The following is a 12441-nucleotide window of genomic DNA, read 5'->3' as shown; positions in this document are numbered from 1 at the left end:
CCAACATTTTTGAGGCCGAAAGGGAGCTTCTTGTACGCGAACATACCCCATGGGTAGATAAAGGTTGTCTTTTCTTGGTCGGCCAGTGCGATATTAATTTGGTTATAACCAGAAAAACCATCCATAAAGGAAAAGATCTCACTCCCGACACATTCATCAATGATTTGATCAATGAAGGGAGTAGGATAGTTATATTTAAGACAGGCATGATTAAGATCTCGATAATCCATGCAAATGCAGATCATGCCTTGTTTTTTAGTCATCGAGACGATATTGGACACCCAGTTTATAAGGGGTATGGGATAGATGAACCCAGATTGAGAAGCTTTTCAACTTCACCCTTAATAGCAACGGCCTTCCTAGGGTGCACCAGGCGAAGCCGTTGGTGAACAGGCTTCGCGTGCGGATACATTGGTATTTCATGCACCACAATGTTAGGATCGATTCCAAGCATTTCTTCGTAAGACCATGCAAACACATCACCGAATTCCTGAAATAGATGAGTATATGTCTTAATCTCATCTATAGAACAAGATACCCAATATGAACGTGTTCAACGACACAGGGTTTGATAGAAATGTCAATCGGCATCGTTTGGGTAATATTACCCAAATTTCCTTCCAACCATACTTCATGAGTAACAGTCGACGGTAGAAATGGAGAAGAAGACTCTTTGAAAGTTGTAGATGATGTAGGAGAATGAGGCTTGAAGACAAAATGATTCGAATTTATTCCAAAAATACAAAAAAAAAATTACAAGCAAAGCAGTGGGATCCTTTAGTTGTTAATTTACAAAGTTTTCTAGATATGATTTGGGCTAGGATTTAGGTATTGGGTGATTTTATAATTAATTCAAGCTGTTTAGATTCAGTGGAGATTCTCAAGGAGAATATCAACCAGATTAGATATTGTCTAAGATTAGGCAGATTCGATCCATGGATTAAGAATCTGATTGTTAGAATGAAATAATATTTATGTAAGTTCTGAAGGATTGTAAAGGGATTTTAACTGATTTGGCTTGATTAGGCCGTGTAAGATTAAGTTATAGAATTGTATCTCTGTGTATTTGTGTATAATTGGTCAATCTCGGAGGTGTTGCATCCCTCATAAATATCTCTGAGTTCTGTTGATTTGCAGTTGGCTTTTGAATTAGGATGTGTAAAGTCTGTATTATGTGATAATTCTTGCGCTCCGTGTTTTGAAATAATAGGTTATGTTCTAAAAACACTGGAGAACAAGGGTGAGACAAGTCAAATGTAGCGGAAGTGTTAAGTTTGACAAAACAGAGAACTGAAAACCATGACAAAATTGTGTTAACCCAAAGGAGTCTCGAACTGTCCAATCTACAGATCCAATAGATCTAACGGTCATCACATGCCAATAAGCTCGTGTGATAGTCAAGGAAGAAAGGCGGTTTTATCAGCGAAGCTGTTTATCGGGTGAAGAAAAAGTGGTAAGTGGTCTTTCGAAATTCCAAGCAATTCCATTTATCGACCGACACGTAGCACTCGGTGGAGAGAGAAAACCACTTTATCGGGTGGGTAAACATTGCGCAAGACTCCCGTCTGATATCGTTGTTAACCGTTGGATCAAATGTGCTTTGATCAACAATGGAGGATCACCAGTTAGTTTTGTTGATCAGGGGAACCAACAACCGTCGGATCAAAAGGTAAGATCAACGGTAGAAAATTAACGCGATAATACTTCTGGGAAAGGTGGATGTGATAAGGAATTAACCAAAATTTAAACTCCTTTTTAATTCCGTGGAAATTTGAAAGGTTTTCATATTCCGGCTAAATTAAGTGGTTCTGCTAATTTAGCAGGTTAGCCAAGTTTGGAGGTGGATGACTGATACTCCAAAGAAAAACCAAGAAGAAGTTCCACCTGAACTTGCAGAAATCATTTCTGGATTCGAACGATTGTCCATTACACCTACACCCAGGCCACCATTTGTGGTATCAGAGCAACCTACTCACACTGAACAGGATCTCAAGGATCAAAAAAGGAAATCCAACATGGCTTTCAGAGTTGGAGGAAGAGGTGGTGGTCGAAGAAGAGGAAGGCCAATTGCAAATGTTGAAGTGTTGGAAGCTATGCAACAGATGCAAGCTAGATTGGAAGCAATGGAAATGGGAAGAGATGCAGATGTTGGAGATGTCAGTGAACCTGAAGCTGAAGCTACAGAAGAAGAGGAATCTCCAGATGTAACTCCTGAAATGAGATTCTTTAAGTCAGTATTGAGATCCACATCTAAGCCTAGACTTGAAGTTTCAATTTACACATGAAGCTTAAGTCCTGAGGAATTGACAGACTGGATAAATGATATGGAAAAATTCTTCGATTATGAAGAAACAGAAGAAGGAAAGAAGGTGAAGTTTGCTGTCACAAAACTGAAAGGACATGCAACACTTTGGTGGGATGGAGTGCAGGCAGAAAGAAGAAGACTTGGCAAATAACCAATTAAGAATTGGAACAGGATGGTGGAAAAACTGAAAAGTAAGTTTTTGCCAAGTGATTATCAGCAAACATTATTTAGACAAATGCAGAATCTTAGATAAAGGTCTATGACAGTAAAGGAATACACAGAGGAATTCTACAAAGTGAGTATAAGAGCGGGATAAATCCAAGATACAGATGAGAAGGTTGCAAGATATGTGAATGGTCTCAGAATGGAGATCCAAGATGAGATAAGTGTACTGTCTCCTAAAATAGTAGAAGAGGCTTATCAGATGGTATTGAAGGTTGAAGAAAAATTCATGAGGAAGCAGTCTTCCAGAAATAGGGGTACTTTCCGAGAAAGGGGAAGTCAAGGTGGTAGAGGAAGATCTACATCACCTAGAGATGGAGCTAGCAGTAGCTCAAGTCAGCATGCATCCACAAGAGGTGATGCAAGTGGCAGAGGGAGTTTTTCCAGAGGAGGAGGAGGCAAAGGTAGAGGAAGAGAAATCAGATGTTACAGATGTAACAAGTTGGGACACAGAGCTTATGAGTGTTGTTGTTGGGAAAAGTATCCAATACGGAATGACCCTATCCCACTCTAAGGGTGATAGTACCTCAGCAACAATCAAATCAAAGCTATTTGAGATTACTTCTTTACGAGATGTAAGAGAGAGGAGGAAGAGATCCACTAACCGATGTCTTCCGCTAATGATTGATCCAATCTTCTCTCTTTGCTGCTTGCTCCCAGCTCCTTGCTCTTTCACTGGCCCAGCTACACCAAGATCCTGCAAAATAACAAGAGAGAGAAACTACAAGAAGCATACATTCATAATTGATTCAAGGATTAGAATAAATCAAATACACCAGTATAACAACACATCATTGAGATACATGCATATAGAAGAACCTCAAATGCTTTATTAATGGAAGAAGTAAAGTTCAGGAAGTGATACAACCATAAAAGGCCCAATCCAGCATCACCTCCCAGCAGAAAGAAATCTCCTCTTCACCTCCTTCAAGCAAATCACCCAATAGTTCTATACTCAAACCAACAACACTTCCTTACATTCACAAGATTCCAGCCTCTGCCTAGACCTCATGAGAGAGCTCTATATATAGGAGTTTTGGAGAGAGGATGAGTCAGCTTGAGCTTGGCATGGAGCTGACTAGTGTCCTCTCCCACTTCAGTTATTCTTCAGTTCTTGAGTCCACTTGGAGGTTCTTGCTTCCACTTGGAGATCTAGACCCTCTTACTCATCACTAGGCGAATTCTCTGATCCAAGTGTCATTTTGGAAGCTTCCTGGGCATTGACACCTTGAGGAATGACTGTGCCACTTGGCCAAACTCGCCCAGCGCAGGTAGCCTTCTTTGCAGTTGACATTCAGCGCAGGTACAGAGTGGAGCAGTTGACATTCAGCGCAAATGCTCAGTGGAGCAATTGACATGATCCAGAATTAGCTTGTTTTTGAGTGTTTTCAGGTGGAGAACTGATATTCAGTGTTGTGGTTTGCTGACCTTGTTCCTCTAGGGGTAGGAACAACATGTTTAGGGACTTTGGATCCCTTAGATTATTGACATTTCATGCTTCATGTTGTAAGGCACAAAAATGTCTATAACAGTTGCCCCCTAAAGTATGAGGTCGTTTATCGGGTGAAATGCTTTATCAGGAGGATCCGAAGTTCATTCAATCGCTGAGAGGTGACCTGTAATAAAATACAATACAATACATTATTTTTCATTCTGCTTTCATGATCTAGCTGAGGCGGGCATTCCCATGCTCAGCTTTATAAATTCATTTTGGTACATAGAACAGACGATCGTCTGATGGTAGACTGATAATTCTCTGCTGAAATTATCATCCTTTGAGTAGGATGATCATCTGCTGCAATGATGTACATGTCAAATGTCTTTATGTTTCCTAAATATATATCACAGCCCGGATGGATGAAACTAGATCCGGGGTCTTCAAACTCGTTCGATCTTCACTCTAAGTACAATTCGATCCATGTGAGAATTGCGCTGAAGTCGAACATGGAAAGACATCGCTTGATTACCGGTCAATGATGTAAACCGTTAACAAGCGCGAGAGGAATCACCGATAATGATAATGACCCTCAAGGTACTGCAGTACAATTCACGTGGTGTGAATAAAGGACTTTGCGTCGAACACCACGCAAAATCTTCTGGTCGAAGGTCATTGATGTATACCTGTCGCCGGAAGTGAGAAACTTGCCATTGAGGCATGCAAGCTTCAAAGTACTGAGGGGGGTGTTCCTAGATCAACTTCTCGGATAATGAGCTGAAGTCGACAAGAAGCGATCCGTCAAAGGAGGGCCTTAATGAATCCCACATCAGTGACACGGAACGGAGCTAATGATTTTAGTGGAGGTGAAAGCAATCTGTGACATATGATTCAGGGTGGCGATCATGGGTGGATGAAGGATAATGTATGGCAATGGATGGGACACGGTTGACTCTTTCTGAACAACATCTCTTGAACATATAACGACACTGATGCGATGGATCGGTAGCATTACCCCACATGTGGATGGTTTGGCGAGGACCATGGTGATGAGACCGGTGAATGAAACAACCCAACCCGATGTGATACGGAGGAAAAGTGTCATGTTCAAGAGCGACTTGCTACCATTAAAGCTTTGAGGTTCTCCCAATTTTTCCCCAGTCATTTCTGACCAGTACCTCTTTATTTTTGTCAAGCTTGAGGAGGATAACATATGCTTGTTCTATAACCTGCCCTTCGGGCAAGCCCATCGCTATGTTTTAACGAGCCTAGCGATAGGGAAACTCGTTCTCGTCTAAAGACAAGCTTGTCGCTATTTAATCATTTTAACGAGTCTAACGACAAGGAAAACTCGGTCCTTTTCATTTTTAGAGAGTTTGAAAAGGTACAGAAAGTTAACTCCAAAATTCCTTTTTCGTCATCTAATCCCTTAAGTCCGAAAAAGTATAAAACAATACAGAAGGGATGAGTTTTCGATAATTTTAACGAGCCGAATAAAACAAGCGCTCGACCTTTTTGTGTAATAATCCGTCAGGTCCAAAAAGATTAAAATCTAGAGGAGGGATAGCTCTTCCGGTCACTTTAATGAGCTGGAAGGTCAAAACTCGGCAAACTTTTCATATTTTACGAGTCAGTTGAAAAGAGCTCAAAGAAGACTCGTCTTTTGAGGAACGAGTGATAAACAGGGATAGCAGCAGATTCTAGGTACAGGTTGGAATTTTCCAATCACAGCAGTGTCACAAGGATGGCTAGGTGAAATCACTCTTCGCGGCTGTTCCTCAAAATAGGTAAACAATCATATGGGGGTGAACGATCGGCCAAATGGAATGGAGGTGGCAGGTGCAAACACGACCAAGGCTTTTATGGCTAATAAATTTATGATCACAGTGGTTATTTACCGGGATAGGTTCATTTTTTAATGAGCTTGAACTCTGGAGGAAACTCTTGCTCACGCTTTTCTATTTTTTAACGAGCATAAATTCCGCGGTAAAATTGCTCGATTATATGGTCAAATTTTGATTTTTTACTATTACTAGCTTTTCTCTTTTCAAGGATAGTACTGCATTTTCAATTGCTGCAACAAACTTTGTTAGAAATGAATAATATTTGCATGAAAATGAGATTATAACCCTAATATTTCACTTTGAACTATGTAAAAAGTTATTTAAAAGGTGTTTTTACCTCTCATTTACCATTTCATTTGCATTTGGTTTGTTGGAGCTCTGGAGGTGCCTCTTCCCCCTTGATTTTCATCAGTTGATTCTGGGAGATTCTGCGGACGATTTTCGGCGCCGTCTGGACCAGGTAGGAGCTAAACCCTAGCTCTTTCTTTTCATGGTTTTCTTTTCCAGTTTCATGCCTGTTTTTCAGTCTTTCTGAGCCCCTGGGGTTTTGCCAGGGCGCCCTAGTTTCAGCGCAGGTTCCCCATTCGAAACCTGCGCTGAATGTCAAGCTGCCTTAAGGCAGCCTGACCCTCAGCGCAGGTGGGAGACTCTCTGCCTGCGCTGGGCTCAGAAAAATTGAGTTTCAGCTCATTTTTTGATGAATTTTCGCCAGTTTTTCATCAAAATCAGGAACTTACTCCTTCTCTTGTTTGCTTTGCAGGGAACTTTGAACAAAATGTCCCTTACGTGGCGAGAACGAGAACATGAAGAGGAGGACATGATTGCCCTCCATGACCCTGTCACGGTGAACGCGCTGCGGAACTGTGGCCTGCTGAAGTTTTTCTGTATCTCTAGCATGAGGGCACAGATTACTTTGCTGCAGTATATGCTTGATGCTTGGGATCCTGTTAACCAAGTATTCCAGATGAGGGGAAAGTACATCCCCTTGACCATAGAGGACATGTACTTCTTGACTGGGTTGTCAAGACGGGGTGCCCCCATTTCCTTGTCAGGTACGGCCCGGGGGACCGATTCCACCAGAGATTATGTCCGCCAGTATTGCAGGGAAGGTTCTCAGTCGAGCAGAGACGGCAAGATTGTTATTCGTGAGATTACTGACAGGTCTCTCAGGTCCATTCTGTATACCATTGGTAGGATGGCCGGTAGCGTAGCTCTACATGTTGCCAACAGATCTTATATGCAGCACGCCTTGGAGTGTCTCCAACCGAAAGTATTCAACTGGTGTGATGCAGTACTTGTTCAGATGAAAAGTCAATTGACCAAGGTAAAGGACGGGAAGCTGAAGAACTTTGGATTTGGTTCTATTCTAACTGCCTTTGCCTTGGAGAAAATCCCACTGATGCAGCCTCAGTACATCATACTCGACTTGCCTTCTCCGACCGAGCCACGCATGCAGAGGTGGGTTGATCACATGTCTAGGCATGCTGGTCAACCTCAGATTACTTTTACTGAGGCCTTCTTCAGGTGGTTCGAGCGCCAGGAGATGGTCTTCTCCGAGTATCCATATGTGGGTATGGATTTCCGAGGTGATCCGGATTTGGTGTTACCGGATGGCGAACAGTGGGGCGCTATCGGTAAAATCTTTGACCATATTATTGTTTACTGTTCTTATTTATAATGTTGATGTGCTTTATTCTATCAAGACTTTTAATCATACTCTTGGGTGCATGCAGATGTTGGTCCTATTCGTCCAGCAGTTCGTCCAAGATCGCCAGTTCCTGCCCCGGCAGTGGAGCCTGCTAGGAGAGCTATTCTCCGCGACCTTGACGATACTGAGACTCTTACAGCTGTGCAGGAGCAGGTTGAGAGCCTTACTCTCGGCATTCCCGATGTGAGGATTGATGAGTTACCTTTACAGCTGCAGCGACACACTACTGGCGTGCCTAGACGATGGACTCGTCTCTTGCACATGATTGCACAGGCCGTGACGTGCTATCATGAGCACCACTAGGCTAGGGTGCCCCCTAGCATCTTTTTGAGTTTTAGGTCATATGACCAATTTTGTCTTGGTTACAGAACATTATGTATGAACTATAAACAGCTTATATATATTTTGATTTTCGAGTTTTATTCTGTTTGAGTTATATGATCCATATGTACAATCTTTGATGATGTGTCCTTTTTATAAATGTTGCAAATGTCTATCTAACACATAGTTTGCTAATGAGTCGGTTAATGTGTTTAAGTTTCTGGAAATATGTTGATATTGAATTGAATCAAATCGTCTTTCCAAGATCTTAACCCTTAGGAACATGCGATAAATAGCTGGATTGCGAACAGAGTATATACCATTGAGTTGTAGTATTACGAGCTGTGAGTCTAGCCTGACAATTAGTCGGCGTATGCCACGTGTGATGGCATCAGAGAGTAGTTCTATCAACGCGCTATACTCAGCGATGTTATTCGTTGATTGCCCAATACACACACCTCTGAGACTTACTAACTCGTTGTTTAGATCAAAAATGGCCCAGGCTGCGGAAGATAGGTTCCGCGAACTACGACTCGCTCCGTCGGCATATCCAACACATGTCTCCAGAAGGTTCGACATCTGCAACAAATGAAAAAGGTGGATCACTCGACCAGAACAAATACTTTAGCGAAAACAAAATACAACAAAAGCATGCAGGTTACTATTTAAGCATAGTAACGCTTGAGGTACAGCCCGTTGCGGGGCTGCGCCAGTGGAATTCCATCGTAATCCATTAACTCCTAGGCTCCTTTTGCTAACACCCTTTTAACAATATAGGGGCCCATCCACAAAGACTTGAATTTACCTGCTCCCAATTTATCGGATTCTTGGTCATAAAGCAAGACCAAATCACCTTCTGAGAAGACACGGGGTTTGACACTTTTGTCGAACTGAGCCTTGACTCGTTTCTTATGAGCTTCGTTAGCCAAAGTGGCATCACGACGGGTTTCATCCAATTGGATTAATTCCAAGAAACGAGCCTCTTCTTCTGAAGTTTCGGGGAGGAGATCGATTGCGAGTTTAAGTGACGAAATTTCACACTGGATTGGCAAGATTGCTTCCAGGCCATACACCAGTTGAAAAGGTGTGAACCCGGTTGCGTTCTTTACCGACGTTCAGTAAGCCCACAAAGCTAAGTACAGGATTAGGTGCCACCTTCTTTTATGAACCCCGATCATCCTTTGCAACATATGCTTCAGGACCTTGTTGATTGCCTCAACTTGTCCGTTGGCTTGCGGATAATACGAGGTAGAGCTGTCGTGAGATAGCCCTAGCTTGGCAGCTAATTCGACCATCATGTGATTGCGAAAATGCGACCCATGATCTGTCACTATAGCCTGTGGTACGCCGAACCTGGTGACTACATGATTGAAAAAGAAAAGGGCAGCTGTTTCACCAGTGTTATCCAATGTAGGCATCGCCTCGGCCCATTTGGTAAAATAGTCAACAGCCACTATAATATACCCATGCCCCCCGGTCGAGGTGGGGTTACATTGCATGAAATCGATGCCCCACTTGGTGAAGGGCCCAACAGCAACTATTGGCTGTAAGGGTGCAGGTGGTCGTCTGGTTTTGCTATCAAAAATTTGACAAGCATGGCAACTCCTGACTGCGGTTATGCAATCTTTGAACATGGTTGGCCAGAAGTATCCTGCTCGTAAGATTTTTTGTGTTGTTGCAAATCCAGATTGATGCCCCCCACACGCGCCTGAATGACATTCGTTCAGGGCTTTTTCGGCCTCCTCATGGGTAAGGCACCTCCTCAGAACTGTATCGACACCACGACGGTAAAGTGTATTACCGACGATCATGTAGTCTTTTGCTTGGTATCGTATACGTTTTTGTTCAGAGTGAGAGGTGTTTGGCCTGAATTTTTGGGTTTGGAGATAAACTATGATATCTCCATACCACTCATCGCTCGTAGATATCAGAAACAAACTTTCGTCCACGATTGACTCTTCCGATGTTTCATCGTTGGACGACGATGGGAGATCGCACAATAATTCTGCGAAAACTAGAGCTTTCTTTGATTTGGACTTTACAAATTCCAAATCAAACTCTTGAAGGATCGCTATCCATTTTGAATATTTGCCCCCCAGCAACTGTCGCGACAGTATATAAGTCATGGGGTTGCAATCTGACAAGATGGTAGTTTTCTGAAAGAGGACATAATGTCGAAACCTTTGAATCGCTTGAACAGCCGCAAGCGCTAGTTTTTCAACATAAGAATATTTACTTTCTGTATCATTTAAGTTTTTACTTAAATAATAGATAGGATGTTCAATTCCGTCGACTTCTTGAACTAAAACCATCGCAATGGTCGTATCCGCTGCAGCCAGATACAGGTTAAAATCTCTTTGATAGTCCGGGGCGTACATTAATGATGCTTTTACTAGAAAATCTTTCAGAGCATCAAAGGAAGCTTGCGCCACCTGGTCCCAGACAAAAGGTACATCCTTTTTCAAAAGACGAGTATAACCCTTAGCAAGTTCTGCGTAATTTGGAATGAACCTCCTCAGAAAGTTCGCTTTCCCTTGGAGTTTCTGAATCTGAAGCAAATTTGAAGGTGGAGGCAAATTAATGATTGCCTGAACCTTGCAGGGGTCGAGACGAATCCCATCCTTAGAGACTACAAAGCCAAGTAGACGACCAGAACCGACGCAAAACACACATTTGTGTGGATTGAGTCTTATCTTGTAGTGTCGGCAACGTAGAAATATCGCTCTTAAATGCTGTGGATGATCAGTCCGCTTTCGCGAATGAGCCAGGAGGTCGTCAAGATAAGGTTGAACAATGTTCTTGATGTCATGGAAGGCATAATTCATTGCCCTCTGAAACGTCACCCCTGCGTTCTTTAAACCAAAGGGTAATTTTCGATAAGCGAATGTGCCCCACGAACAAATAAATGTAGTCTTTGACTGGTCCTGTGGGCGGATATTTATTTGATTATACCCGCAAAATCCATCCATAAATGAAAAGATTTCACATCCGGCGCATTCATCAATTATCTAGTCGATGAAGGGTGTAGGGTAGTTGTCCTTCGGACAAGCTTGGTTTACATCCCTATAATCGACACACACTCTAATTGTCCCTTGTTTCTTCATAACAGGGACAATATTCGATACCCAATCGGTTAGAGGAACCGGGTAGATGAATCCAGCATGGAGGAGTTTTTCAACTTCCGCCTTAATGGCAGCGGCTTTCTTGGGGTGCACCTGCCGAAGCCGTTGTCTTACTGGTTTGACATCAGGATACATTTTAATTTCATGTTCAACGATACTCGATTCAATGCCTGGTATTTCATCATATGACCAAGCAAAGACATCTCTGAATTCGCGAAACAGAGCGTTATATATTTCCAGTTCTGAAGGGGAACAACCTTTGCCGACATAAATATTCTCTACAACATTTGTTTTGGTCGAGATATTTATGGCTATAGTCTCTTCAATATTGGATAGGTTTCGCTCGGAATCCACCGTATTTACAGTATTTGTTAGGAATTCAAATACTGAAGGGTGATAAAGGTCACTTTGAGTATCTTCTTCAAACTTCGGAAGAAGGGAACGATGGTGGTGATCATTCCATGGTGCCCCCTCAATCAACATTGATTGTAAGATTCCTTCGTCAGTCCCATGTACTTTCGACCAAGGATCTAATGAGGTACCATATTCTCTAGACCTATCTACCCAAACGCTTGACGAGCGTTGATTTGGGCTCGCCTCCCATGCTTGAAACATTGATTGCTACAATATTTCTAAAGGACTTGGGGGCAAAACCATTGTACGATCCATGTTGACCTTCGTGGAAGATATCATGTTGCAGGTTGCTACAAACGGTACATTTCCTATATAAATAGGAGGTGGTAGCGCGAAAGTTCCCATCAATGTGGGGTCTTTCAATAATCCTACTCCGATATCTTGAAGCGAATGGTTGCTCTCATGGATCATGGGAATGCTTCCTGTAACTTGTGAACCATTAGGGAGGAAGTTCTGTTGGTCGACGACCGTAATCCCTCCTTCAAACGGGAATGCGATCTTCCTAAAATAAGTCAACACAACAGCTGCCATGGCATAAATCCATGGTCTACCCAGTAGGATGTTATAGTCAAGATTTCCATCAATGACCTCAACATCAATTTCTATTGTTTTTCCTCCTAGTTCAACTTTTAAGTTATTAAGGATACCGTAGGGGGTATAAGTCCTTCCGTCGAAAGCTTTTAATGTCGTCGATGATTGAGACAAGGTTGGAGATCCTAAAGTCTTCCAGCAGCTCATCGACATAATACATGTTGTTGCTCCCTCATCAATAATTGTTCTGTGAACAGTTTTGTTGAGGGCTTTCACTTGAATAAGGAAAGCTAGTTGAGCTGGTAACTGAGGATCATATCCTTTGTGATCAAAGGATACAAGATTTGAATCCTTAGGGTCAACCCCACCAATAGCTGATAACAACGCCTGCCTTTGGGATGGACAATTTTGTAGTACCTCAAGAGTCGACATAGCGGATGGCGATTGTGCCAAATCTTCTACTATGTTATAATGCTGCGCTGCTCTGGCGCGAGGATTAAATGTCGATTTGTGTACTACACCCTTTGGCGGTTTTATTG

Source organism: Pinus tabuliformis, chromosome 3_1 (genome assembly GCF_031772625.1).
Source record: "Pinus tabuliformis cultivar Carrire ecotype Pingquan chromosome 3_1, CPIR1, whole genome shotgun sequence".
NCBI lineage: Eukaryota > Viridiplantae > Streptophyta > Pinopsida > Pinales > Pinaceae > Pinus > Pinus tabuliformis.
Note: the sequence above shows the minus strand (reverse complement) of the source record.